This window comes from Motacilla alba, chromosome 2 (assembly GCF_015832195.1).
Source record: "Motacilla alba alba isolate MOTALB_02 chromosome 2, Motacilla_alba_V1.0_pri, whole genome shotgun sequence".
Taxonomy (NCBI): Eukaryota; Metazoa; Chordata; class Aves; order Passeriformes; family Motacillidae; genus Motacilla; species Motacilla alba.
In genome coordinates, this window is record NC_052017.1 from 32323222 (window position 1) to 32329616 (window position 6395).

Sequence of the window (6395 nt, forward strand, 5' to 3'; positions counted from 1 at the left end):
TTGTGAAAGCTACAGGGGAGAGATATTTGGGTGTATGTGTATGGGGGAGAATGTCTAAAGCTGAACTTCTCCACCATCAAGCTCAGCCTAGAAGCCAGCTACTAACTGCAACTGGCCGGGGCTAATAGCAAATTTTGGTAACACCTGGAGTAAACAGAAGTGGTACATTCTGAATCAATTAATACAGTTAATGAAGAGCCAAGAGACAGAGCCACCAGTGACAAGGCTGATCATATGCATTGTGCTTCAGACCACTGAGACCAGGGAAAATGGGGTCCTTGAATTATGTAAAGAAGAGCTGGTGATAAAATGACACATTCCCAATAAGAAGTGGTCTCAATAAAAAATAAGGTGATATGCAAAAAGAAAGGTGGAGATCTTGGCTAGAGGGAAGTTCCTGAACGTGGAGGAAGATCCTAGAGACCTGGGGGCTGTGTGTAGGTGAATGCCAGGGGATGGCCTTGCTGGTTGAAAAGTGATGATCCTGCTGGGAGAAGTTGAGACTTAGAGGTCATAACACCGAGGTGACAGTAGGACTGAGTATATGAAATAATTAAAAAGGGTAAAAATTATAATCTTGTTGGTTTTTAAGTAATGCTCAGTCCCTGGATCAACGGTGGGTTGTCATTTGTTCTGTCTCATCCATGACATTGTCTTATTTAAAGCAGTCTGAATTTCCAGGGCTAGTGATGATGTCAGATCTTGTGACTTCTGTGCATTTCTTTGCTATTGTAATACAAAAGACAAAAAAAGAACATTGTCATATAATTACTGTTTTCCTCCAAAGATTTCTCAGCTGGTACAAAAGCACTCCAAAGCACACCTCTCAGTAGGAAAGGAACACTGACACTTTTCACCTTGAAAGTAGGCACCTGAACCAAAGTAATGCAGCATGAAAAGTAGACAATGGTCTGGTTAAAAAAAAAGCTGGTATTTTAAGTATGTGTGCATGGGAAGGGCCCTTTTTGGATGCAATTTAAAAACCTAATTTGGAAACTTGAAGGGTCCGTGGGTTTCTAGTGCATCACAACAGAAACTCATCAATATTAAGGAGTCTGTAAACTGTTAAAATGTGTGCAAGTAAAATTAAATTATCAGGAATATAATTTGTTGCTATAGGACACAAAATAACAAGACACGGACATGCAGCTTTTTCAAGGTAAAAAGGGTATTTTTAATTTTTTACTTCAATATTTATAGATTACTAAAAGTGACAGTGGATTGGAGGGTGAAAGTGCCACCTCCCCAATGACACTGGACAAACTAACAGTTTATTAAATTTCTCCTTCTTTTTAGAAGAATGTAAAACAATAATTTATTTACATAAAGTGTGTAAAGAAAGATTTTTACAAAAATTAGAAAGCTTAGAACAATTTCAAAAATCAAAATAACAATAATTGATTTACAATGCAATAAAATTGACTGGTGTATGGCTGAGTCATAGCAACATTTATTTTTCAAAGAAATTGCCCACATCTAACAGTGAATATTCTTGAGTGACTAAGCCCAAGTCCTTTTTGTGGTGTGAAGTGAAGCACTGGAGATTTGCAATGACATCCTATGTCTTCCTGTGTTTAAAGCTCATCTAGATTATAAGCACCAGCCTTGTATTAGCAATCTGCTTCTCTTGTCTCCTCTGTCTCCATGACAAATTCTTGACAACTCTTTCTGAAGGTCAGATATTTGCTTTCAGGGCATGTTAAGCTGTCCATGTGGATGTAGCATTTTTTTTTTCCACTGTTTTGAACAAAGTCTTGTAAACAGAGCTGAGAAAAGTCAGAGATCTCTAGTTCCTTGATTCCAAAGAGCCACCTTCTTTGGCTGCTCAATACCTTGCTCAGGGCAGGCATTTTCTTCTGACAGCATTCCAGTCATGCAATCATAAAAGCTGCAAACAATTATCTTCTAAGAGAGTTTCTGAAACTTACTAGTGAGGGCAGCAAGACAAAGTAGTGAGAGCTCTGACTGTGATAGAACTCTTGGAAGGAAAAAAATGGTGTCATCAGTTCAGCATGCAATTTCCATTTCACTTTTACTGCTAGATCTTCACAGTCCTAGATTAGGAAAATAAAAACATGCTGGCTGTCTTATTTTTTGCAGAGTAAACTTGTGATCTTTTTATGTTTTGGCCCATTTCTTTTGGCAGACTGGACCCATTGTCTGCCTACAAAGAATACTGTTGCAGCATCTTTCATCCTGGTGAAAAAAATACCATGCAAAGCCTCTGGTTTGCTCTCTGACACCAGGTTTTCCAGTGGCCATTGGTTTCCTGACAAGGCACAACACTATGCAAAATTCCATAATGCTTTACATCAAATCAAATACGTGAGGAGTAACACAGATCCTGGAAATCTGGGAGTAATTACCCCAAGTCTTTTCAGTTTTTTGTATCCCACTACTTCCTTGGAGGCTCACAAAAATATTATCGCTGTTGTGTTTTGCCTTAGGATATCAATAAAGTTCAAGTCATATAAGAACATAATAGTAAACTGCAAAAGGGTGATACCATTACCTTGACAGAGGGAACAGTGATAAGATCTATTGCAAGTGGTATTCTTGGTAGTAGGTAACGGATCAAGACTTAGTCTCTATTTGGTACTAACTCTGAACTAGGCATGCTGCCAAGTGAAAAAACTCCAGTCACCAAGGAAGTGGCAGATTACTCTGTTGTAGACTGCTAGTGACTTTTTCACAAGCATTGCACAGCAGAATCTGGTTTCTTGCATAGCAGCAGCTCTTTCAAGGTCACAGCTTGATAAGTCCTATCCATGTTTGCAGAACACCCACACTAAACACATCAGAAATCCAAGAGTAGGAAAAGGTGCTGAACACTACACTTTGGGTAAGCTCTACTTTCATGAGCTGGCTCTGTAGTGACTTCTGCCTCTAATTTGTAGAGATTGCTGCACCAAAAGAGAGAACCAGTGCTGACACAAGCACACACACACACTTCAGAGCTGTGGCTCGTCCATCTGTTAACTGTGGTTATTCAGGAGATGTTCCCTGGCTAGGAAACACTCTTTTTTGCCATGAAAAAATTTCAAGCTGATGTGAAAGTTTTTCTCTGCCTTCCTAGTCATTGCTGATGGGAGAGCTGATACAATGACAAAGCTACGGCAATTGGGACTAAAGAGGGAAATAACTTATTCCACTAGCAGGAAAGCAAACTAAGTCTAACAAGCTACAAATGTGTGTTATGTGTCCTGAGCCCTAACATGTATTAGTAATCCATCTCTCACCCACGTTTCATGCAGTATTGCTATCAGCATGTCCCCAGCCTTTGTATCTCCTAAACTCTCCTCACCTCAAACTCCTCTTACAGTCCCTTGTCCCGTTCATACAGCATCCAAAGATCTACTTATGTCCCTTATTTGTAGTCTTTGGGCTGTCTGCTGAGCACAAATGAGCACAAATGAACACGTGGTATGAAGAACTGTGGGCACAGTCACTGGTTAACAAGCTGCTGTCAGAGAGAAACCTCACCTGAGTTCCCCCTGCTGCTCCCTCTTTCCCGCTCCATCCAGTCATCTGTCAGACCTTCACATCTCAGAGATCACTGCTCAGCCATCCCTCTTTGACACACACTTTATTTCCTTAGGATGTGCCAGTGAAAAATACAAACCAACTTTTCTCTCTAAGAAAAAAAAACCCACAAAGAATGTGCACACTTAGCATCCTTATACAACGGGCAGTGAGAACCTACAGAAGTGAGAACCTGGTGAAGAATAGGAGGTGTGTGCTGCTCCAAGTAAGAGAAGAACTACCAAAAATCTAGGGAAGAAAACTCAGATTCAGCTCTGTATTTCTTTCTGGCCAAGGCCAAAGTGTCATTTATGCCCAGTGATGTAAAATGTGAGTGGGACTGCATTCCTGCTGCCATCCTGGATTCCAGGGGGGGATTGTGGCTCTGCTGCAGCAGCAGCACCACTCTGCAGCGGGGGAGGTGTGGGGTGACATCCAAAGCATTACTCATGTCCTTCTGTCTGCAGATAAGTGATGATGGCAGGTCCTGGCAGCTATCATCTGAAGGGGGAGGCATCGTGCAAGTTCTCAGAGTCTCAATTCTGACTTCTCCCTACCCAGCCTTCCCAGAGCTGCAGATGTCATCTAAAAGGTCACAGATATCTCAACTGTTATCAGGATTAACAATTCTGAGCAAATTGTGGTCCTCCAATACTCCTGCGGTCTGCCTCAGCATGATGGATGGCAATACAGAGGAGTGTTGGATCAGTCACTGTAGGGAACCTGAGATAGCCACGCAAAACAATGTAACAGCTCACTAGAGCTCTGCACAAATAATTTTGCTAATTTCAGGATAGGAGTAGTATAAGTGTGAAACTCAGCCAACAACTCTGAAAGCCACATACTGGTCACAGCCCCAGCCATCAGACCAGGCATGGGACAGCAAACACAATCTCATTGGTGGGAAAGATCAGAAACCCTGCAGCTAGCATCAGGGAAGAGGAAAATGCAGTGATGTTTATTCATATATATGATATTTCCCATGGAAGTGAGTAGGAGTTTAGCCTTTTACCACAACCTAAATTTTAAGAAAAGCAACAACTTGTTTCCCGTTCAATAACACAAGCATATGACATTTTATATTAGCCTGAGAAATAAGGTAGGACAGAGTGTGATGTAATTCTTCACTTTGATGCTCCATATTTTGCAAATTCATGATATTTATGTGCTGTGTTAAGGCATTTGAAAAGAGTGGAAGAATATATTTGGAGAGTTGTAAAGCCACATCTTATCAAGACTCCTGACTAATAAATATAGCACAGCTATGATCAGATGTTTCTAAGCTGTCATATTTTGACTTACAGAAAAAATAGAATAGACAAACAAAATTCTCAAGTAAAGATTGATATGAATAACTGGATTTAATGACCTGACTTCCTTAAGCAGCTACAAACAAGTAGGTAAGGTCTTGTTTCAATGCACATTTCTATCCATAGATTCTGCACCAGAAAGCTGGGCCACAAAGATCTGATTTTCTCCTCCTAATGCTAACAAAATGATGGCTGAAGCAGATTTTAGGTGCTTCATTCTTTTTTGAGCACTGGCTATGATCTCCTGAAAGATGCCAAGAGAGACCAACCAATCTACACAAACCAGAAATCTGCCTGTAAGAAACTATAAACAGAAGCTGTGGTGTAGGAGACTCGTGATATGAAGTTAGGGATGACTGGCAGGGTGGGAATACAACATCTAGCAGCACCTTGAATTTGAAACCAGTATTCTGATTTTTATTAAAGGTATATAGCCTTTTTTTGTTGTTCAAAAAAATCCCTCCAGGAAAAGAAGCTGCTATGCTAGCAAGAAGGGGAGAAAAATCAAAGAAATTTTTCAATGTTCCTTACTCTCCATTGTTCAGTGAGATAAAATTACAAATCATAAAGTGTTGGTCTGTGCTGTTGTATTTCCTGGTCATTTAGTTCACTACAATATGGATTAATCTTATATCATCAGTCATTCCAACTATAGCAGAGACACCCCCTCCATTCTACACAGCATCTCTGCCGTAACTCCACGAGTTATAGCCAAGAGTGCAACTATAGAAATCTAACTTTAGATCATTTGTTCTGAAGCTGTGCTGCTGCCAGCCGAAATTCACTGAAAGAAAGCTTAAAATGACTTGTTTCTCCTGATACTACATATTTTTATAATTTTACCACTCATTGCCAAATGCAAGAGTTCAAGCTATTGTAGCTCTGGAAAGCTAATGGATGTGAGCCAATTTTTACCACTCAAATCCTGGCTTTATTTCCACATTCCTGTTCACCCACTTGTTCTGCATTGTTCCATAAAACCACCTCATGCCTGGACTATTTATTTTCAAATGCATTATGTTACTCTCTAATTATAGTGATAGAATAGATGGACTTGTTATTTCTGTGTGAAATATGGTAATTGTAGCATCATTTAAATAATTTTGGAAAGAATATCAGCTCTGAATAAAGAACACAGTGAATGAAGAAGTAAAACACAACCATGAAGTAGTCCTGACAACTCAGGAACGTGAGTCAAGAGTATTGGAAAGTTTGGAGACTTAGGAAAATTGGTTTCTGTACAGAGCCCCTCTCACCCCTCCCAAAATAAAAACTCCTCCAGGCTACTTGCTAATACAGTTGAATAAAATTTGTTTCTTTATATAGCTTGCAGCATACAAAACTTTGCAAAGAGAGTCAAGAGTTGCCGGAAGGGATGAGTCAGTGCCTTAGAGAAGGAAAGAGGATTGTGCGCACGTGGGGTAGCGGCCGTGACGCAGCAGTCCCTTCCTGTAGGACACGCAGAAGTGCAAAACAAAGGAGACTTGGAGTTTGTAAGCAAAGAGACACACTTTAACAAGTTAAGCCAATTTATCTGTCCATGGAAAATCAACATGCATTAAA